At 36.8% G+C, this 25,139-nt stretch overlaps 1 protein-coding gene across 9 annotated transcripts in view; it reads right to left on the bottom strand.

The window, feature by feature from the left end:
* si:dkey-172j4.3 overlaps window positions 1-25,139 on the bottom strand; it is a 174,006-nt gene that overhangs the window by 78,467 nt on the left and 70,400 nt on the right. Inside the window, exon 1 of one of the 9 annotated variants that reach the window (XM_087261001.1) lies at window positions 21,400-21,582. The exons of the other annotated variants lie outside the window; for them this stretch is intronic. The gene's annotated coding sequence lies outside the window, so the exon portion shown is untranslated. Of the gene's footprint in view, window positions 1-21,399; window positions 21,583-25,139 lie in introns of those variants that run through there. 9 annotated transcript variants of the gene reach the window in all.

The raw sequence follows: 25,139 nt of genomic DNA, 5'->3' as shown, positions 1-25,139 counted from the left end.
AAATATTCGGTTAACGCAACCTCTGCTCTGACATACATGTGGGAATGGTGGTTGAGTAGAACTAGCATTAAAGGCACAGGCCACAAAAACAGCTACATTGTGTTAGAGCAGAAAATCCAATAGTCTGAAAGGTATAATAAATAACCTGATGGGTGTTTCGAGCCAAAACTTTACAGACACATTCTGGAGACATAAAAGAATTATCTTAAATCTTGAAAAAGGGGTAAAATAGTTGCCCTTTAATGTAAACGAATGTTAATAAAGAGTCCTATGTAGCTATAATACCGAACAATGACAGGCAAGAAAAGATAGATCATACTAGGAAGAACAAAATTTTGAAAGGCTATTGCTTATGACTTTAATAAGTACTGCTTGTCATAGGATACCCCCATTACAGTCTAACAGCATGTGTGTTTGTGTGTTGTTGGCAGAATCGCCAGATCCACAGCCACAAACTGGCTTAAAAGTGAAGCTATAAAAAGAACCAATAAGAACATAATCAAGTCTTAATAAATCCCTACATCATAAACACACCGAACACAATGAGTCCAGTGGGAAAGATAGATAACAAACTACATACAGCTGTGGAGGAGATAGAGAGATACAATTGAAGAAGAACATTCAACTTAATTGTTACACACACACCTGACCTAGCACCTGTTGTGTGTGTGTGTGCATGTGCGGGTCACAGCTGTACACCAGTGTCGTCTGCTCTCCTGCCTGTGCTCATAAGTGAATGTTATTATATTTCAGAGCTGTGTGTTTGTGTTGTCAGCAGTTCTTCTCTTTACTGGCAGCGCTCTGCTTCCTCAGGCACTGAAATGTTTTCTGCTGAATTAATCAATCACAGAGCGTGATCTCTATGCAGATGAATCTCTCCAGATAAGTGGAGAGAACAGAAACTTTGCAAACATTCAATATCACTTCCTCTTGATATCAACAAGCATTATGAGTATTGTTTATTATGACTGCAGGCTGATCACACACACAAACACACACGCATACTTTATATACAGATGCATTGGGAACCTGTTATATATTTAGTTTGTTTTTATTCATGGTCTAATAATATTTTTTGCCCACCAAAAATACTGTACCATACACCTAATCTTCACAGGACACTTTTAGAATTTTTGTAATAACACAATATAGCAATATTGTTAAAGATATCACTAAAAATGGTCAAATTTTTACTTATGGTGCTCATCAATTTTGCAATATAGCTGAATTTTAGATGGTGAACAAACTTGCCACCAGTTGGTTAAACCAGCTCATAATGCTGGACAATGGTCAAGTACAGTAAGTGAGTAAATTATATTTATATAGCACATTTATCACAGCAAAGCTGGCCAAAGTGCGGATAACTCAAATATAAAACAAACTGATACAAAAATATATAAAAAAAAAAAAACAATTTAAAAGCTTGGGAGTAAAGACAAGCCTTCAAAACTGTTTTAAAAGATGAATTGGAAGTTGAATACCAACGTCCATTGGCAAACTATTCAAAAGACGGGGGATGACAAATGTGAAAGCTCGATGAGACAGACAGGCAAAGCCCTGTCTAAGGATCTTGAAGATCTATAGAGCAGGGGTGGCCAACCCTATTCCTGGAGAGCCACCTTCCTGCAGATTTCAGTTGCTACCTATATCAAACACACCTGAACCAATTAATTAGGACCTGGCCACCACATGATAATTACAGGCAGGTGTGTTTGATATGGGTTGCAACTGAAATCTGCAGGAAGGTGGCTCTCCAGGAACAGGGTTGGACACTCCTGATCTAGTGGATGAAGAGTGAGTCAGAAGATCTGCCAGATACAGTATAAAAGGGCTTGACTATCAAGTGATTTAAAAACCAGTAAATAATCTTGTTTTAGTTTTATTTTAATTTTAGTTTTGAAAGGTTCAACACACCAATGGCAATGCGTAAAACAATCCCCATTCAAATGAATCATATGAAAGAAATGCTGTATTCTGCATGCCAGGCCATTAGTTGTCAATTTCATTTATTAAAGAAACATTCAAAGTAATGACGCTTGCTGTTTCGCTTTTCAGTGTTTACGAATAGATTACATCAAAAAGAACACGAGTAATCATGAAACACTGTACATCAGTCTAAAGCTACAACCCTCAAGCAGCCATTGCAGCTAATAGTTTTTTAATAGGAAGCTTATAAAAATGTATTTGTTATATTTGTGTGGTACAGAAAATGCTTATTAGATATGGAGTACATATCATCGTAATAACAAGACACACACGCATTCATTGCCGTACAACACATTTTTTTTAAGTAAGAGTCCACAGAAAACATCCAATTGAGCACATTTATTCCATTGACACAATAGTGTGGATTAGGGATGGTTATTCATTTGTTTATGTCACCGTTTCTGCCGGGAGAGATGTTGTTTATTGTTTACCACGTTACTTAAATGAGAAAACAGCTTCTTTGTAGTAAAAAGCAAGTCGATGTCATAGCTTACAGCGTTACAGATTAAATGAGACCACTAACTGAATAAAAGGTCAAAGTTATAGTTACTAAAATCTAAACAAAGCAGTCGAGTGTTTTGACATTCTGCATATGCCTTCTGTCACTCATGACCTGTTTCCACTGACTGAAACAGTACGGTAGAGTACGGGTCGGTACGGGTCACCTTTATCAAGCTTGCATTTCCACTACCAAGGGTACCCTTTTGGTGGGCACGGTGTATGACAGAAAGTTTCAGATGTTGTCGCTCGAATAAATGTCTACAGTAAAGCTGTACAGGTCGTTCACATATGATAAGCACTTCTCACAAAACAGATGCTCTATACACATAAACATTTGTTTAGAAATGTTTATTACTAACTTGGCTATGAACATGATTTGATTGTAACTGCAGATCAATGACAGTGCGAAATAGCCTACTGTAACGTCTGTAACTATATAAAATAAATAAATTAATGCAACATATTTGAACACATACAGCCCCTTACAGTCTTCGATATGTTACCAATTACAGAAAAACTACACAAAGCATACATTTAGGCTTTATTTGGCTTCAAAAGCAACATGCAGCAGAGCCCACAGTCAGTGCAAACCTCTCATCTGTGTCTGTAATCTTCACCAGCACATGCAAGCTCTGTTAGAGAGTAATTCTGTCATTCCAAGTTCATAATAGTCCAAAAGGTGATGATTAACATGGCAGTTTGTTCATGATTCAGGTTGCTGAAACAATTTGCTCCTGTATTTTGTCAGGCTTCTCCTTTGTTTGTGCTTCACTCTCGCGTTTGTCCTTTTCTTTCTGATAGGATCAGATGACGGAGACACTTCAATGATAACGCACACGTTATTATCATCAGCTCAAGAAGTTCTTTATATTAAATATAGACGCGATCGCGAGCTCTCGCTCCACAAGCACACCTCTGTTACCAATCAGCGTTCAGCTGCGCGTGAAGCTCCACCTTTTGGTACCCTTTCGAAAGTGTGTCGATAAAGTGGAAACAGCCATAACAGCATACCGAACCATACCGTACCACTTAATGGAAATCTGTTTATCAATTGGACATGTGATTGATTTATTGCACTTAGAGCATTGTCACTGGTTCAGTGGGCTGTCAATCAATGTGACACACATGCCTCCTGCTGAGTTATACACTTTTTGGGAGTCAAACACCCAACTCTACCTTTAAGGTTATATTTTTATGGATTTGTATAATGTTAATTTAACTGCAGAAAGTGTGGAGCGTTATTAACTCATAAAAAGCGTTGAAAGTTAATTCAACACTCGTTTTTTTTGCTGTGTAGTACGAAATCTCTCCTGTGTTCTTTTAGCCTCTAATGTGTTTTGTTTGGCTTTTGGTTTAGCGAATAAAACAGAATAGATCCACTTAACTTTCACAATATCAAAACCATAGTTAAACTTAAAGACAGACTGGGCACTGGCACCACCACTGGCGTGCTGGCACTGGAAACCCACATTCACAAACAGTGGGTCTCCAGCCTGAGATCGCATAGCACCCTTACATCTCTCGCTGTCCCCTAGGAAACCACATTGCCCAGTGAGACCAGCAGACGGTCCCAGCGGCTCATTACAGATCAGCTCTTTCATTGATCCGCAAGCTCATTATGACTCACTCTCTCTGTGCTTTTCTTCACTTGACACCCAATACTTCACAGTGTGAGTATATGCGATGGATACGTGCATCGCCATACAAACTAGCTATTTCCCCAGCTTTACGTCAGAGCGGATCTTCAATCTCTCTAGCTTCTGAAGCAGGATGCGCGTCGATATCATCTTCCACAAGATAATCAGAAGGGATCATATAACCTACTCCAGTTCAATTACAGTAAACCACTCCAATCAGCTGCTTGCAGAAATAACACAGCTAGTGACGTCCAGCTAGTACAGTGTGTGTGTGTGGGCAGGGACACCGGCCCTTCAGGAGCGAGATTGGTGACCCCCGGTATAGACAAATGTTTGTTCTCAATGAAATATACATATATATATACATGACATTTATTTTCTGTAGAACTTTAACCATGGATCTTTATAATTCTTAAAATGTAAGTCAAAGAGTCAATAAAAAAATATACACTAACCGGCCACTTTATTAGGTACACCTGTCCAACTGCTCGTTAACGCAAATTTCTAATCAGCCAATCACATGGCAGCAACTCAATAAATTTAGGCATGTAGACATGGTCAAGACGATCTGCTACAGATCAAACTGAGCATCAGAATGGGGAAGAAAGGTGATTTAAGTGACTTTGAATGTGGCATGGTTGTTGGTGCCAGACGGGCTGGTCTTTCAGAAACTGCTGAACAACTGGGATTTTCACGCACAACCATTTCTAGGGTTTAGAGAGAATGATCTGAAAAAGAGAAAATATCCAGAGAGCGGCAGTTCTGTGTGCGCTAATGCCTTGTTGATGCCAGAGGTCAGAGGAGAATGGCCAGACTGGTTCGAGCTGATAGAAAGGCAAGAGTAACTTAAATAAACACTTGTTACAACTGAGGTATGCCGAAGAACATCTATGAATGCACAACACATTAAACCTTGAGGCAGATGGACTACAGTGGCAGAAGACCACACCAGGTACCACTCCTGTCAGCTAAGAACAGGAAACTGAGGCTACAATTCACAAAGGCTTAGCAAAATTGGACAATAGAAGATTTGAAAAACGTTGCCTGGTCTGATGATCTCGATTTCTCCTGCAACATTTTGATAGTAGAGTCAGAATTTAGCGTCAACAAAATGAAAGCATGGATCCATCCTGCCTTGTATCAACGATTAAGGTTTGTGGTGGTGGTGTAATGGTGTGGGGAATGTTTTCTAGGCACATTATTGCCTACAGCCTACCCGAGTATTGTTGCTGACCCTGTCCATCCAACAAATCTGCAGCAACTGTGTGATGCTATCATGTCAATATGGACCAGAACGTCTAAGAAATATTTCCAGTACCTTGTTGATTCTATGCCACATAGGATTAAGGCAGTTCTGAAGGCAAAAGTGGGTCCAACCCGGTACTAGTAAAGTGTACCTAATAAAGTGGCCGATAAGTGTATATGAGCCAAACAAAATAATACTTGTGGCTACTTTAGCCCTTTTCCACCAGCAAGATCTGGGTGCTAGATCAGAGCTAGTGCTCTTTATCTGGCAAGCCCTCCCACCCCTCTCTCTAGACTAGAGAGCAGTGCAAAAATGACATGGGGGTTTGGGGGTGGGGGCTGGTTGACCCCCAATTAACACTTGATACCCTGAAGAACATCAAAACGAGATGTGAGGAGGGTCAGCCCTTTGAACTGTGCAAAATAGGTAACATCAATCTTTACAGTAGCTTGATTAATACTAATAAATGGTAATGTAATAATAGGGTAACACTTTTTTTAATGTTTCAATTTAAGTAGACCACCTGTCACTCATAGGGCCCTATCATGCACCCAGCGCAATGCGACACAAGGCGCGACACAATTGTTATTTGCTAGTTTCAGCTCGGCACAAGAGTCGTTGTGAGGTTTTGCACCATGCGGTTTAAATAGCAAATGCATTTGCGCTCATATGTGCGCCTATTGCCGTTCTGGTCTAAAAAATCCTGTTGCTTAATACACACAGGATGTACAGCAATACACAAATATCTTTACAAATGAAAAAGAATTAAAGGATTAAAATATTACAAAACACATTGTTTTCTAGCCTACATAAATATAAAAACCATACTTTCATGCATTCTTCATCTTGGAGGCTTTTTCAGTTTATTCATGACAATTTGCTTTTGTATAATGTCATTATTATTAGCAGTGATATTTATTATATCCATATTTATATTTGTTTTATTAAAAACAAGCTCAGATTTGTCCACCTGTCAGGTTTTAGACCATATGGAGCACAGCATGTGTATTTGGATATAACTCGTTGTATGTATTTGGATATAACACACTTCGTTATTATTGTTCATTTATTTGTTTGCTGGAAATTAGAAGTGAATTTAGAAATAGTTTTGAAACAAATCTTTACGCTTAACAAACAAAATTAATTATGTGTAGGCTAATGGATATCTGTGCGTACAACACGTTTCTCTATCCATAGAAGAGAGTGAAAGTGAAAGTAAACAATGAGGAGGCTCATCTCTCATTCCTGCACTGCAGATGCTCTGTTTAACGGTTTTCTCTCTAGTGAAGGGTTTAGTTTTTCCACTTACAAAGTCTGCCATGTAAATAGCAAATGCGCTACAGCGTGGCGCAACTGCCTTTTAACGGGAATGGGAGATGAGACTCTGATTGGTTTATTCTCAAAACACACCTATAACTCATTAAGAGAATAAGCTCAACCCTGATTAATAAAGGGACTAAACCTTAAAGAAAATGAATGAATGAATTCATTTGATTACGGTCCACTGAAGTATGCTTATGTATTACATAAAATACTGAAAAAAGCTGACCCACGCTGATTGTCAAAGTATAATTCGCACAGTGCTAGAGAGCTGCCATACAGTCAGGTTTGACCTTACTGAACATGTCTCATACAAACAGACCATCTGTGTTGCATTGCTATTTATGTTAATGGCTTTGCAAATTTACATTGTGAATCCAGCATGTGCATTCCACTCTAGGTTGTGTAGACGGAGATTACGAGTGGAAATAATGTGTTCATTGAGCACACCTTATTTTCATAGACAAGATTACAAATAATAATAACATGTTTGTGCAGCAAAATAGACCGAGATTATAAGCGATAATGTGTTTAGCATTGTGTTCCATTGCTATTTTAAAAATGGAACTCAAAATCTTTCTGTTTCTGTTCATCTCATTGGTTAAAGTAACCCAATCCTCAGCCCCTGATGCAAGCAGTTTTTACTTCTAGCCCAGCAATGTTTTGTAAGACTTTTCTGGATTTAGAGGCGGTGATTTGGGTTTCGAAAGACAAAGAACTGATTTGGAACCAGTCTCTGGCTCTCAACTAGGACTCAAACTGCCTTGATGGAAAAGGGGCAATTCCATAATATTAAATAGTAAGGAAATAATAAAGTTAATATTACTATGAGTTTGGCCCTCGTCATAATGGTTTATACCATAGGTCTTTAACTCAATTTCCAGAGGACCGCAGCTCTGCACAGTTTTGCTCCAACCCTATCTAACACAGCTGATCCAAATAATTGAGTACTTGAACACCTTCATTAGTTGGATCAGACAATACTAACAAACAAACTCTGTACTGCATTGGATGTAATTCCCTCACTGTAAATGCTAGCGCTCCTGTTTTTTTTTCTTTTCTGCAACCTCAATGCACACCTGAATGTTTACAAACTGGTAATTCATCTATATACCATTAGACTTTTCCCCATTAAAAACTAAAAGAGTGACATGTTTTGTGTATTCTATTGTCTTTGAACACAACACAACACAACAAAATGATATGCTATGAGAAAGAGAATCTGAAACATTTCAGATTCTAGACTATTTACAGCTCAAATGTAGTAATTTTGTGGAATTGATCTCTTGATTTCTTTGTACAGATGGTTCAGTAAAGTTCATGCTGCTGTCATTCAAGCAAAGGGGGGACAAACCAAATGCCAAGCCAAATTGATGTCAAACTTTTTATTTCAACCTTTCACTCTAATGCTTGCGTGTTACGAAAATAGCAAAATCTGCAGCTGGGAGTTCCTCTGTTATTTCAGCGAGAAAGCAGAGACAGTTATTTTACGCGGCAAACAGCCTGTGACAAACCTTGCATACTCAATAAACACTTCATTTGCATACACATTTGCATATAGTCTCGGGTCAAGCAGTCACGTTGTTGCTAATAGATGTTAACAGGAAACTGTGTTGGTACAAGAGAGCCAAATCTGTGAGTGTGTGTACAGATTATAGTACATATGTGCTGGAGAGCACTCAGAGCCACTTGTAGAAAAACTCCATCTGTGTGTAGTGTGTGACTAAGTGCTTGTGACTTTATAGGGGTGTAAAAGAGAATGTCTCGGTTTTACAGTATTATTTAAATCAAGGCAAAAGACTACACATTGTAAAAATATATATTTTAATAATTAGATAAAATAGTACTAGAGTATGTTTTACAATATGCAACTGTTCTGTTTGCAATATACATTTTTCAAATTTAGCAATATAGGATATCAATTAATAAAAACTATAATAAAAATAAATGATTTTAATATATCAAGAAAATAGAAAGAAATATTTATGAATATGACCTTTTTCAGATTTCTGATGTGAAAAAGGTATGCTACTGCACATTTGATTATTTTATGCCTCCTGTAAATATTTGAACTTCACGGTTTATTAATAGCAAGAATTAAGACAAAGTGAGACCATCATTTCTTATAGAGTGGGGGAAATAAGTAGTCAACACGTCACCATTTTTCTCAGAAAACGTATTTCTAAAGGTGCTGTTGACTTGAAATTTTTACCAGATGTTGGTAACCACCAAAGAAATACATACATGAAAAGAAAACAAATCTAAATACAATAGTTTACAAGTTAAGTTATGTGTAGTAAAATGAAATAACACAGGAAAAAAGTATTAAACACATGAAGAAATTGAAGTGTAGAAAAGCAGAGAAGGTCCAGACAGCAGCTGAAATCTCTCAATAGTTATTCAGCAACCCTCTGCCCTTCGTCATTGAACATTATTATTAGTTGCTTCAGTACAAAACCTGCATTATCAGGATGATGAAGATGAAAGCAGAGTGGACATTTTAGCCAATGATCCAAAGCACAGCCAAGAAAACTCAAATGCTTTCAGAGGGGAAAAAAATCAAGCTGTTGAATGGCCCAGCTAATCACCTGACTCCAATAGAGAATACAAACTAAAGATCAGATTTAATAGACAAAACCTACAGTACCATCAAGATTTTTACACTCTGTTAAAGTTGAGAGTCAGCTTTAAGCTGCCATCACCAATTTTCAAGTCAAATTTTAAGTCAACAGCACCTTTAGAAAAATGGTGACGTGTCGAATACTTATTTACCCCGCTGTATATTTTTACTGCTATACCAATCGCCACTCGTACAGTGCTTAAGGAAAAAAGCCATTACTATTGCATCAACAAGCATACAATACAATCTGAAAACATGCATTCATTTATAATTATGTACATTAAAATTATAAACCAAGCAGCAGTGTCTAATGCAGGTCCAGTTCCAGAATCAAATCACTGAATGTTAAATTAATGCGTGTTCTCTTGCCTTATTTCACATCTGTTTTGACATATGAATTTTTCCTTTATGGTTATCACTACTTATTGCATGTATTTGCAGTTGTATGTGGCTGTAGGCTTTATTAGCAGCAAAAAAAAAAAAAAAAAAAATCTTTATTTAGATTCTGATTGGATTCAGAAAGGAACAGAAAGGAACCAATCAAACTAAAGTCTTATAAGGCAGTTTACTAATAACTTTGTTACTTTATGAACTTATTTCTATATATTATACTTCTTATACAATATATTGCTTTGAAATGTAAATAAAACTATCCTTGGTAAACTGCAAGATCAAAAGCTGCCTGTATAGAACTCATAATGCAGATTTAAAGTGCAAATAAATGGCAAGAGTAAATCAAGAGCCACACAAAACTATTGATTAACATATTTCATTACAGTGAAATATGTTACCAAGAAAACGGTAACATCCTATTTATTGTTAATAATGTAGACTAACCATGTTCTGTAAACCTTTCGCTATTTAGCGCACTCAAACTCCGTCACCTCCGTCATTAATTGCCAGATAAGCATGCTAGCGTGATCATTCTCTCGGTGAATACCTATTACACAAGCCCAATTTGATTGATGTCTTTTGGACCAGTAGTTGTTGAGCAAAGACAGGAAAAGTACCCCCTACACATGTGTATGGAAGACGATTGGTACATTATTAAAAGTGTTCCGTACACGATTAAAATAGAGTTTCGTACAGGGCGCATATCTTCAATTCACCGGCAAAAATGGACATTGTTTTAAGTCTTATTAAGAACCTAATGTCCGTATATACTATTATTGTGTTTATCTTAAAGTTAATGTTATATTTAATAACTTTTTATGAAAGCTTGAAATAATATAACTTCATAATTATTTAGTTTTTTGTATCATGTTTATTTTATTACAGCATGAGAATTTCTAACAAATTCATGCAAATTAACGCTAACTTCATTAATTTTCTAATCGGCTTAGTCCCTTTATTATTCAGGGGTCGCCACAGCGGAATGAACCACCAACATATAAAGCTTACCCAGAGGAAACCCACGCAAACAGGAGAAAAACATACAAACTCCACACAAAATATGCCAACTGACCCAGCCAGGGCTCGAACAAGCGACCTTCTTGCTGTGAGGCGATTGTGCTACCCAAAGCGCCAGCATGACACCCTTAATACCAACTTAACTGACCTTTTATGACTCTAAAGATCATCAATGCACAAAGATGATCCAAACAGCGTTTGCAGCCTGTCTCTCAGGCTCTCTCTGGAGGAGAGTTGCGCCATGCGGTCATCACCCACAAGTGAAGTTTAAATATCTCCATATCAAAGCATTTATTTAACAACAGATAATTTATTTAACAATTTATGATAACATAATAATTATTTCATAAAGAGGGAAATACTGTGTGATGCATAGATTAAATACAAGTGCATATTGTCGTTGCTCTAAATGCCTCCCCTCCTAAGGGACACTCGCCCCTTTAGCTTGCCCACTTTCTATTTTCAAGCTCATTAGGTGGACCTAGCAAACTTACTGAGTTTTTTCGGAAGTGTGTGGTATGAAGGTCTCTAAATTGCTCAGGGGTGAAAGAGTGAAAAAAAAAGATTACACATATATAGCTTGTCTAAGACCAATATTTATTTAGAGATTGGCGTTAAAAGGTAATCTTTATGCAACATAGTACCATCGTACATGGTCCACGGTATATCCACTGTAAATAATTGGCGTTCAATTTTTAGTATTACTGACATTTTTAGTTGGAAATTGTGTAGTTATACAGCACAATTGTGAGTATTAATATACAATGCGCTTGTAAATTTGACTGTATTACTGACAATTTTTACAAATGCACTGTAAATTAACACTTACATTATTGCTGTAGTTTTTACAGTAGTACACTTGTAAATCTTACAGTATTACTGGCAACAAAACTGCCAGTAACTGTTAATTTTACTGTGTAATTCATTCATTCATTCATTCATTTACTTTTCATCTTAGTCCCTTTATTAAAAGGGGGATGCCACCATACCTGCCAACACTCCCAAGAGTTTCTCGCATTTCAGGCCCATCTCCTGCCACCCTACCCTTTTGTAGGGTAAAACGTTGGCAGGTATGGTCACCACAGCGGAATGCTTTTCCATCTGCAATCCATGCCTGGAAAACATCCATACACACACACATTCATACACATACACTATGGACAATTTTACTTAATACACCTATACTATATGTCTTTGGACTTGTAGGGGAAACCTGAGCACCCAGAGAAACCCCACACAAACAAGGGGAGAACGTGCAAACTCCACACAGAAATGCCAACTGACCCAGCCGGGACTTGAACCAGCGACCTTCTTGCTGTGAGGCAATTGTGCTACCCACTGCACCACAATGACGCCCATATTTTACAGTATATCTTTTATTTTATTTGCTTATATTTTGAAATATACAGTGTACATATGGCTTAACCATTTTAACTTATGCACTTTTGTCCATAAAGCTGAATATCCTGAACACTTTGGGTTTTTGTCTTGCTTATAAAACAAAAAAAAAAAACGAAAACTGATGTGTATGTATGTGTGAGCGTATTTATGTCCAGTGTGGTAGTCCTTCAGCGGGGGCGTGAAAGGCTTTCTCCTCCTTCTCTCTCCATCCACCATGCAAATGAGCCCTTATACACAGCTCTCAATAACACTTATACACAACCCCACATTCACCTCGCGTCCTCCCACACTCCTGTCCCTTCACTGTCACTCCATCCTTTCCGTGTATTTCAGGCCCAAGCGAATCATTTCACTTCTCTTCTCCTCATTGTCCCATTTTGTACCTTCTTGTTTTCTTGAGTGTTCTTTAAATAGTAGAGCAAGGCCTTCATTTACATAGCCTACGGCCACTGTGAGAGAGAATTTTTTTTGGCCATCTTGATGATCCACACCTCTCTCTCTGATTCTCTCTCTCTCCCTCCCTCTCTCAGAAATGCTCAGCCAAACAGGAAATCGAAGAAAAGAAATAACAATACTGCTGCCAACTGTGTCTCAATAGCCAGGTTTCTATTCTAGTTAAAGTGAATGTTTTCAAAGTTTGCAACAACAAAAAAAATAAATAAAGAAAGAAACAAAAACAAAACAAAACAACCCCAAATGCTAATTTCCATCAAGTTAACCTATACACAAACTTTGTCAGTACAAACAACAGCAGCTAGCTCTCTGCAATTCTCACATGGTTGCTCACTGGTGTTAGTGAGACCAGCAGGTGGCGCTCAACCTGCGGTTGTTGTGAGTCCTAATGCCCCAGTATATTGATGGGGACTTTATACTGCCCAGTAAGTTCCATCTTTTTTTATTTAAACCAAGGTCTTGACTCTGTGGTTTTTAAAAACCTCAGGATGTCCTTCGAAAAAGAGTAAGGGTTTAACCCTGGCATCCTGGCCAAATCTGCCCACTGGCTTCTGTCCTCCTAACCATCCCTATATCATTATTGGCTTAATCGCTCTGTCTCCTCTCCACCAATAAGCTGGTGTGCGGTCTGGTGCAATATGGCTGCTGTTGTGTCATCTAGGTGGATGCTGCACACTGGTGGTGGATGAGGAGATTCAACCCAATGTGTACAGCGATTTGAGTGTCCAGAAAATCGCTATATAAATGTATGGAATTATTATTATTTGGTTTAACTTTCACTACATGGGAATTCATACAGCAAATGCATTTCCATCTCCTTATTATCTACTTTAAAGGGATAGTTCCGCCCAATTCGTGAGAGTTGCTCATTCTCAAGTAGTTTTAAACATCTATGAGTTTCTTTCTTCTGTTGAACACAACAAATGATATTTTGAAGAAACCAATGACTTCTATAGTAGAAAAAAAATGGAAGTCAATGGTTACAGTTTTTTAATGCTTTATTTACTTTTTATGCACAAGCCAAAAACCACCTCAAGTGGGCTTTTTTTTGGGCTATATAAGTATTTAAAGTATATGAAGTTTTTTTTTATTTTTTTTTTATTTTACTACATTTGGTGTTTCCATCACAATTTTTTTTTGCGGTATTTCAAAATGTGATTTAATAAAACATTGCTAGTGTGAGTCTTCCTCTCTTGATATTATATTTTCAACCCAGGTCCCACGTTTTAGCATCTAGTATGTTTTTTTTTTTAATACAGAGCTCAATTGAAAATATCCACACTATTCAAATCGTATTCAAAATAAGTAGTTTATGAACAAAAATAGACATCTAAATATAGCCCATATGAGTACACATGATATAAATGTGTCAAGGGTTGAACTGTTTTTCAAACCCACGCATGCTCACCTTGACATGCAAAACAAGCAGATTTACAAGTCAAATTTCAATTACACTGTATGCCTGGCAGGAGACTAGACAGCAGTACATATTGTACAAATACATATTAATACAGTACATATTAGCATTGCTTGCTATAGAATTACATAAGGTATGGTTTAAACCTTTTTTTGGGGTCAATACTTTAATTTGGGATGTATTAAATGTATTCAATTCACAATAAAAATGGAAAAATAAAACATTTATGCATGTATATTACATTCAGAATTTTTTTTTGCAGCTTGTACTTATTACTTATTTAAAATAAAGTAAAATTACAAATTTTGAGTTTATTTGGGACAACTTAATTGTTTTTTGTACAATACACCTAAATTTGTAAATTAACAATTGATTTGTGTTGGGGCGACATCGTGGCTCAGTGGTTAGCACGGTTGCCTCACAGCAAGAAGGTATCTGGTTCACTATACTAAATTGGCCGTAGTGTATGTGTGTGTATAGATGTTTCCCAGTGCTGGGTTACAGCTGAAAGGCATAAAGCATGTAAACAATGTAAAACATATGCCGGATAAGTTGGTGGTTCATTCGGTCGTTGCGATTCCTGATAAACAAGGGACTGAGCTGAAGGAAAACGGATGGATGGATGGATGGATGAATGAATGATCTGTGTAGGGACGAAAAGAATGAATTGTGTGGAACACTACATCATTTACAATGTGTTTAAAATTATTATAATATTTTATTTTGTAAACTTTTAAATACACTTCTCCCAAAGTTAAAATAAACACTGTCATTTAAAGGATTTTTGGTACACTGAAATAAATGCTTCAAAGATAATTCCTTGAAATTACTGAATTTTTTTTAATTTTTTTTTTTTTTATGTTAAGTGGTTGTAAAAAATATTTGGGCAAACAAATTAGGTTGAACATTACTACATTTCATTTTTCAAGAAAATAGTTTGCAACAATTTTGCTGAAATATTGTTTTTCAGTATATAATGTAGCAAAAAAGGTGCTATGTTTTCAGGCATGTGTATATTCCTTTTTAGGCAACACAAAACCATTTTTAAGCTTTAGAAGAGTTAAAGAGCCATAAAACCCCACACTTTCAGTTCAAGTCTACCTCAGAAAGTTTTTAAAAAATGCTACATGATGGGCGTGATGGAGCATAAGCAAAGGGAGGAGTGGGCATGTCAGGCAGAGCAGGGGAAAAGAATAGCTTTCGTCAATTAGCTCACCAGCTCAAAATTTTAAAGTTTACAAAGTTAACATACAAAGAAATAAACAGTAAGTGATTGAATGCCCTGTTACATATACGATATGTTATCGCAATATAATATAATATATTATGATCATAATTTGTTATATCATTATTAATATAATTATGTTTATATAAACAAAATGAATGTAGAGGTCCTGAATCCCAGGTCTGGATCCAGATAACATGGATAGCAGTAGGTTTCTTTCCTTATCTATTCTAAAGCCCTGCAGGACAGCAATGTGTCTGAATGGTAATGAACTCAACTGATTAAAAACAAAGTCCACCATTTTCCAAGTCTTGTACAGTTCACCCAACAAAATACTTGCTCCATACAAGGTTGTCAGTATCGGTGGCCCTGACAGCATCGCAGGGAAAGCAATGCAGCCAACACATACAAGCCTTCATGAAAAGCTAAATACTGCGTGACATGAGCTGTATCACAGCTTGGCAGGTCTGTGGTCTGTCCATACTAGTCTGTCATCAGAAAGCACATGCAGTCATGAATAATTAAGAAGCAGGGTCCTCTCATAGGATAAGAAGACTCAGCTATGAATAATAATGAGAAACCGAAGCGTCATCAGTCTACTAATAGATGCGGCCGCAACATCACCGATTTTGATCCCGTCCCAATAATCATTTTAAACCCATTGAAATTAGCTGACAAAAGCTCAGAATTATCCAGTTTTCCCCATAATTTAAGCTGAGAGGTGCTAACGGTGTTTTGAATGAGGCTCAACACACAAAAATCTGTTACAATCTTAAAAAAAAAAAAAAAAAAAAAAGTACCCCAGCGTGTCTTAAACTTTTAATAAATTAATATTTGGTGGAAAAAAACTTAGATTTTCAACCACGTCAGTCTTACTGACCAAATATTTTGAACAGTAATGTATACTGCATGTAGGGGTCTGTTCAAATCCCATTTTCAATCATTCATAGTAGCATTAAATGTTCAAAATATGTTGTGCACAGACACAAATTATTCTTCAAACAGTATGAAAGAACACATGTTTTTCTAAATCGATTATTATTAAACATCTTATCAACCACATACTGCATCAGTGCTCTAAAATCACAACAGCGAGGCCTTGACAACCACCCACAATTCCCTATCAATGTGGAGGAGGCGAATTCAGCACTGGCAAACAGTGCATTATCTCCAGAAAATGTATGATTAGCTATTCACTCTTATTTGACAAAGACAAACGCAACAAAATAAAAACCAAAGTCGCTGCTTAAAATATTCCGAGCATAATTCGACATGATGTTGATGAGAGGGTACGCTCCATGTGAACACATTTCTAGAAAGTGAATAAAAATAGACACTGCTTGGAGCTACAGTGAGTGAGAGGAAGCAAAACGGTGTGTGTGTGTTTTCTCCTCCGCAGTTTGTTAGGGTCAGTGTGAAGAGCGCTGGTGTGTAGTGCGCTCTTTCTGGCCGCCCCCTCAGGCCCCGCTGTTGTGTAACCACCGCATTGCAGTCGCACACACAAAAACATAATGACTGAAGTGGCATATATATATATATATATATATATATATATATATATATATATATATATATATATATGTGGGATAACACAAGTGTCCTGGTGCGTAACTATGTGTGTGGGTCAAGTTTTTCCCACATTGTGGAGAGCAAATATGCTTACAGGCATAGTAAATCCGCAAATCGCAACGAGTGGAGCAGGCAACAGCATCCAGAAGGGAAACAGCTTAATAAACATATGAATTATGTCCTAATAAAATTGCTGAATGCGTTCTGTAATTGTTTTGTTGAGGATTAACCGTAGGGATCTAAAGACTTTTTGTTTTTATTTAGAAAGAACATGTGCAAAAACTGTGCTCATGGTGTGCAAGAGGTGATGCAACAGGCAAAGATCAACTTCTGAATGCCTACTGGAAATGAGAAAAATGTTTTGTAGAGATGGTTTTAAAGTACCTTTGTGCATATGAGACATGACTAGTGTACTTGATGTTGATATTAAATCTTGTTTCTAGTGAATGCTACTTTATGAGGTTTGTTTATACTTTTACATTTCACAGCAAGTTGCTAAAATGACTAACAACTTGCTGTTGGCAGCTGATTCTGCTCAATTTTCTACACTTCTCATACTTGCAGCCTTTGATACCATTTGGCTTAATATACTCCTTGACAGCTTAGTTTCTTTTGGGATTATTGGCATTCCCCTCTCTTGGCTTAGATATTATCTTTCTGGTTGCACACAGTTCGTTTAACCTAAAACCTTTAGATCCAATTGATCTAATGTTACTAGTGTTCCCCAGAGTTCTATACTCTTCAATGCATGACTTTTGGTTTCCTCCAAAGCGGTTTTGCTCAGCCAGACACAGACTCTTAAACTAACAGGTTGGTTTGTTATCGCCATTCAATGGAGATCCTTTAAAAATGCATATCTTTCCATGACAAAACATTCATTATAACTCAAAAAAAAAAAATAAATTCAGAATACATTAAAATATTACTTTACACTAAATCCTGATATATATATATATATATATATATATATATATATATATATATATATATATATATATATATATATATATATATATATATATATATATATATATATATATATATATATATATAGTGCTTCCTAAACAAACCTATCGATTAACTAGTAGAAATTCTCTCGCCCTACACATTTCCTACTGTCACAGACTGTCTCATATGCTCTGCAGAGACCTACAGAGATGCACCTTTTTGGGACTTAAAAATGCGTCCATCCAGGGTTTCTAAAAATCTCCTAAAATATCTGGGATTTGGCTTTTGGTTTCACTTTCTAAGCTTTAGTCATTTTAATTTGAACCCTTATATACTTTCTCTTGGCTTCGTGGCTGAGGCTCGAACCAGCAACCTTCTTGCTGTGAGGCGTCAGCACTACCTACTGTGCCACCGTGTCACCTACTTGCTATTAATAATATACTAATACAATAAGTGATGTAAAGTAACAAATTACAAATACTCAAACTGCTGTAACTAAGTAGTTTTTCTCAGGAATTGTAATTTAGTTTTAAAAGTAGTTTTATAAATGTGTATTTTTACTTTTCCTTGAGAACATTTTTAGTGCTGCATTAGTACTTTTACTCCACTACTTTCCTTCAACCTGCAGTCACTACTTTATTTTTTCTTGTCTATGGGAATTAGAAATATTTGTCCTGTATTTCCTGTCCAATCAAATCGCACAAAAAAGGTAAATTGCATCATAATGAACTACCTCAAGACATGGGTGATTTATAATTGCAGCAAACTGTTTGGAAGCATTAAAAGTGTGCATAAAGATGTGCAAAATCTTTACACGCAATGACCCAGAGACTGTTTAGATGCATGTCACTGATGAGAAGATGACGGATGTTTACTGTATGATGACCGAAATGACCTTAAGCACCCAGCAGGCACAAGACGTCAACATGATGTTAGAATGGGGTTGTACCCTATGTCGGAGGGACATTGTATTTTGTTTGGAAAGGAAAATCAGGTTGATGTCAGAACTCAACTTCAGGCCAACATCAATGTCCAACGTTCAACCTAAAAGCAACCAAATATAAACGTCTAATGATGTCGAAATGCTAATGCCAAACCTAATGAAAAAATGTCAGTGTTTGATGTCAAAATGACGTTGGTTTAAGATGCTGGCATCTGCTGGCATCACAACCTAAATCTAACCTAATGTTAATGTCTTTTGACGTTGCGTGTCTGCTGAGCAATAACAAAATGCACTACAAAATGTTATGGTTACACACATCCACAAATTACATGTAAATCCATTAGCTTTTTACAGCGCACTACTCACTACTCACTACTCTTAAGTACTTTTAAAAGGGCTACTTTTTACCCATACTTTGAGTAAAATTTACAACAGATACTTTTACTGTACTTGCACTACATTTTTAGGCAAGTAATGGTACTTTTACTGAGTATGACTTTTCATTACTTTTTCCACCACAGAATATAATAAGTACTAATTGCTAATAATATACGAAGAAAATACCAGCATACAACATTCAGCAGCACAACACAATGTTATTTATGGCTAAAAGTCAATGCAAGTTATTGAGACCAGAAGTCTTGAGCCAATAAGTTTTCAATGGCTGCACTCACTATTACATGAAACAATAAGATCAATACTGCCTAAACTGCATTACACATGACCATTTTTGTTCACTAGGCATGCACAAATTATGCCAGCATCCATACTGACTACCATTTGTGTAATATTCATAAGAAAGGCGCTTAACGAATCAGAGAACGATACGCAAAAGTCCAGAAAAGCAGGTAGAGAATGATAGCTGCCTCTCAGTTTTCACAAGTTTGTGTTTTAGTCTGTCGATACTAAATTAGATCTAGGGCTGGGCGATTTGGCCTAAAATCCAAATCTTGATTAATTGAACATTTCAACTCGATTACATTTAAGGAACGATTATTTTTTTCATTTATTTTTTTATGTTTTTTATTGGCAAATTTTGTACAGTAAATGTGCTCCAATATTACAAGTGAGAGATTTTTGAATGAAGGGTGCATTACTTGATTTTAAAATAATTGAAGGAATAATTAATAATTGAAAATCAAGGCTGATTTGTACTTCTATGTTGAGAGATCACTGTGACTCACGGCACATGCCTTGAGAATAGCCATGCATTTATACTTCTACATTATATTTTGTTTGTGTTGCTCTGCAATAACACTTCTGAAATGCTATAGCTGGCAGCGGGTTATGTTTCCCTATTCAATTTCCTTTGTGTGTATTTTGAATATTAATAAACTCACTTATTCTGAGGCTGGAACTGGTAGACGTGCAACAACTTTAATAATAAAGTAAACACAAAACAAAAGTTTCCAACTAGAGCTTCTCCACAGGTTCCACGCTTTTAAACTCTCGCTCCAGTGGGGTCGTCCCGTGGCAGTGCTCTCCCGTGGCACTCCGCGCCACCTATGTTCGCCACCACTATCTAGCTGACCAATCACAGAGCTTGTGCTATGCATCATCCCGACATAAAGAATTTTTTTTTTTAGAGGTGCGCGTCAGCACCTGTGTTTAACGCAGAAGAATAAACCAGCAACAGAGCTGGGTCACGTTTCAAGTATAGGGAAAGTAATTGAAAAAATTGACCTAGAAAAACTGAATCGATTATAGGTTCTAATTGGCGATTTTGATTACCTTTTGATTAATCACCGAGCTCTAAATAGAACATTTCCAAACTAAAATGGGGGTCTTCTGTGATTTCAAATCTTTGCTTTAAAGTGTGAGGGAAAGTTAGTGCTGTTTTCCCTACCCAAAGATGAGGCTGAGAAGAGTCAATGATTGAAGTTATTTTTTCAAAAATACCTCAACATTATAGCCCCAGCCTTGCGCTGTATTCTCATCATTTTTATGACAAGTGCTTCGGCAATCTACATGCTTACAATGGGGGATTCGTCAGCCATTTGTTAAAGGAGGGATCGGAAAAGACTATTGATGTATGGGACTTTGTCAGAGCTTGACAGGAACTTTACAGTAAACAGTTCATGGATCATATCCTTCCTCAATTTCACATCTATAAGTAACTCAAGTGAGATTAAAATGGTTGCCTCCTTGCTTTCTCTAGTAAATCATGTATTTAATTGTGTTTGTTACTTGTAACCGCTTGAAGTGTATCTGGTCAACTTTTTATATTCTCATATCGAGTCCAAAACCACATTGAAAATGCATTGCGTGCCGTGTTGTTTAAATGCGTTTGTGAACTCACAATATATTGCTGTTTGTCGTTGCTATTGCCACAATCAGCTGTTCCTACACACGTGCAGCAGCCAAGTTTCAAAATAGTTCAGCTTTTGCAACTGTGTGGATTAATACTGAATGAGTGTCACTGCTTTTATTTATGGTTAAGAATAGAAGAATTTCAATTACTTTTTGATTAATCGCCCAGCCCTAAATGGAACACTAACATTTAAAAACTAAAATGGGGGTCTTCTGTCATTAAAAACTTACCATTGTCACAGTTCGAAGATGCTAGAGTAGTGTGGATGACATGTTTAACCGCAACAAAATCTACGTATGCGTTATCAATCAAAAACGAATTAGCGTAAACATCCCCTAAGTAAAATATAGAAAAGATGGACTGCAAGAGCAGTAGTTACACTCACAGCAGGTGTTAATATCTTGGCCCATACCTTCTGTTAAATCTCCAACAGTCTTGCATTAGGAGAACATTTCCCATTGTTTCTTCAAGCAATCATGAACAAGTTGTAGAGATTGAGAAAAGAAAATAATCTAACTGCGGGAACACACACTCTGGACCCCGGGGCACAGTGCAACACACACAGCATGACACGATTAGAAACCCAGTGGGCGTCGAGTTAAAACAGTACAGCGAGAGAAAGTGGAATAGGGCTGGATAAATGGCACTCTTTCTATTTACCACTGACATCTTTCCAATATCCAGCAGCAGGTGATAAACAATGTAAAGAAAGAAGGAGAGAGACAGCGAATGATGGAGAGAGAGAGGGAGGCGGGGGTCAGAGTAAATGTAAGAGGGAAACACACTTTCTCTGCCACACACGGTCGTTTCTCAATATCATTTCCTCAGCGGGCTCGCACAAACACACTGAATGTCAACCCTCTGTGTCACAATGCGGGTTCTGAGACCGAGACAGAGGCCACAGTCAGGGACCAGTCTGAGAATAAATATAGCTGGACTAAATTTATTCTGCCAAAAAAATATAGCAAGCAGCGATCAGCAGCATCAGATCGAGAAGACAACTCTCAATAACCCCTGCTCCACCCAGCACAGAGCTGTGGTGAAATACGTTTATTGCAACAGGCCTCCGGTGTGCATACTGCAACTGCACAGCTCTTACATTGCTCTCTTAGGCAAGTGTCTGAGTGTTACAAAACAAGTGTACGGGGCAAAACATAATGGGGATGGGTCATTCCATTGAGAAACAGGGGTTCAGATATTGCTAAATGTTTATCTGTGTTTTAAAGTAATGTGTTTGTCTCTGTAAATTCTTTAAATCTTATCCAGTTGAAGTCAAATACCCAGTTGAAGTCAAAGTTATTTCCCAAATACTGTTTAACAGAGCAAGGTATTTTTCACAGTATATGTTATAATATAATTTCTTCTGGAGAAAGTCTTATCTGTTTTATTTAACTAGAATTTAATTGAAAGTTTTTCAAACCATTTTAAGATCAATATTATTAGCCCCCTTAAGCAATATTTATTATCCTGATTGTCTACAGAACAAACTATCATTATACAATGATTTGCCTAATTAGCCTAACTTGCCTAATTAACCTATTTAAGCCTTTAAATTGCATTTAAGCTGATTAAATATATAGTAATATCTGAGTAGAAATATGTAATCAAATTTATTTATTTTCATCTGCTTTTCTGGGGCCGGGACTTGGGGGCAGCAGTCTCAGGAAAGAACCCCAGACTTCCCTCTCCCCAGACATTTCCACCAGCTCTTCAGGGGGATCCGGAGGAGTACCCAGGCCAACCGAGAGATATAGTCCCTTTCAGCGTGTCCTGGGTCTTCCCTGTGGCCTCCTGTATTGATTCCTGATAAAGTTCTGCAGCATTAAATGCAGAACCGCCAGGTTCTTTAGAAGCTTTCTGCCACGGGCCATTAGACAGTAAGACTCCTGAAGAGCTCCTAATATTGGTTTTTGAAAATGACATTCCATGCAGTGTGTAAAACAGCTCTAAGTAAAGGGAATATCCAGCTGAGGCTTAAATCTGAAAGTGTACTCGTTTAAAACTATTGATTCATCTATAAAAGAGTCTACTCATAGTGGTTTGAATGAAACGCCGCTGTAACGAATCTTTAGCCGTGTTGGTGTGATGCCAATATGGAACTCAAGCCCCGCCCGGGAAAACTGAAACCTCCGGCCCCACCCACAAACACTGTAGAAAGAAAATGAGGAACACAAACAATGTAGCAGATCCCAGTTGAATCAAGTTGCGTAGACGCTGTTCTGTGAAGTGTGAGGGAAAGTTTTTTTTTTTTAAGCTTAAAGTGTTATTTCTCTACCCAAAGATAACTCTGTGAAGAGTCAGTCGTTGAAGTTTATTATTGCAAAAACACCTTAGAATTATAGCCTCAGCCTTGCGCTGTGTTCTCATAATTTTTCTGACGAGTGCTTCAGCAATCTACATGTTTACAATGGGGGATTTGTTGGCCGTTTGTTAAAGTAGGGATCAGAAAAGAATATTGATGTATGGGACTTTGTCAGAGCTTGACAGGAACTTTATCAGTACACAGTTCATGAATCAGTTCCTTCCTCCATTTCACAAGTGTAAGTAACTGAAGTGCAATTAAAATGGTTGCCTCCTTGCTTTCTCTAGCTTGAAAACGATGTATTTTTTTGTGTTTTGTTACTTGTAACCACTTGTAGTGTATCTGGGTAACTCTTTATATTCTCATATCATGTCTAAAACCCTGCTGAAAATGCGATGCAAATTAATTTGCGTTTATGAGCTCACGATCCAATGCTGTTTGTCGTTGCATTGGCCACTATCAGCTGTTCCTACACACGTGCAGCAGTCCAGTTTCAAAATAGTTTAGCTTCATCCACTGTGTGGATTGATACTGAATGCATGTGATAGTTAGGAATAGAGCAATATACTGGTGTTAAACTGCCTTGCTTTAATGAACTCCTGCATTGGGCTCACACATACAAAAACTTCACCAATTGGCAAAAGTGAAGAAATTCCAGGATTATGAAAACCTTGGGATCATCTCATCACTAGTCTTAGATTAGCGATAATAAAAGTGTTTTTTGACCTTGCATGCATATCAGATTTGTGTTGAGACCCACAAAACCAAAGTATGACCTTTACTAATGCATAATAGGGGCTCTTTAAAAGTTTACAATGTATTTATTTAAATTTTTTGTTGTTGTTTTGCACATTGCACTAGTGTTTTGCACTGTAGATCCGTCTGATGATGAGGACTGTCAGTCAGCTGCTCTGTATATGATTCATTATTTGTTTTTGTTATATAACACTATTTATTGTTTAAGGTTATTTTTATGGGAACTGTGGAGCCAATGCTCCGATATTTTGCTCTGTATATATATATATATATATATATATATATATATATATATATATATATATATATATATATATAGTGAATACACAGTTGAAGTCAGAATTATTAGCCCCTTTCGATTTTTTTTCTTCTTTTTTAAATATTTTCCAAATAATGTTTAACAGAGCAAGGACATTTTCACAGTATGTCTGATATTATTTTTTTCTTCTTAAGAAAGTTACTTGTTTTATTTCTGGTAGAATAAAAGCAGTTTTGAATTTTTTATGAACCATTTTAGGGACAAAATTATTAGCCCCTTTAAGCTATACTTTTTCTTGATAATCTACAGAACAATCTACTGTTATACAATAACTTGCCTAATTCCCCTAACCTGCCTAGATAACTTAATTAACCTAGTTAATCCTTTAAATGTCACTTAAAGCTGTATAGAAGTGTCTTAAAAATATAGTAAAATATTATTTACAGTCATCATGGTAAAGATGAAATAAATCAGTTATTAGAAATGAGTTATTAAAACTATTATGCTTAGAAATGTGTTGAAAAAAATCTTCTCTCTGTTAAACAGAAATTGGGGAAAAATTAAACAAGCGGTCTAATCATTTAGGGGGGCTAATAATTCTGACTTCAACTGTATATAGGAAGTTGTACTTTCAGGTTAAAAAAGATAGGAAGTTTTTACAGCAGTAAAGGTAGAGAAATACTTTTAAAAATGTCTCAATTGCACACTCTCATGTCAATCCCACCCTGTATGACAATCTTTTTGACTCAAACTTTGACTTTAAAATATCTGTCAGTGTTCTGCAGAAGAAACTAAGTCATAAACATTTGAAACGACATGAAGGATGATGACAGAA

The sequence above is a fragment of the Danio rerio genome, chromosome 7, assembly GCF_052040795.2.
Source record: "Danio rerio strain M-AB ecotype USA chromosome 7, GRCz13ab, whole genome shotgun sequence".
In the NCBI taxonomy this organism is placed as follows: Eukaryota; Metazoa; Chordata; class Actinopteri; order Cypriniformes; family Danionidae; genus Danio; species Danio rerio.
The sequence above is the reverse complement of the archived record's forward strand: the minus strand, read 5'-3'. Positions and strand labels throughout refer to the sequence as shown.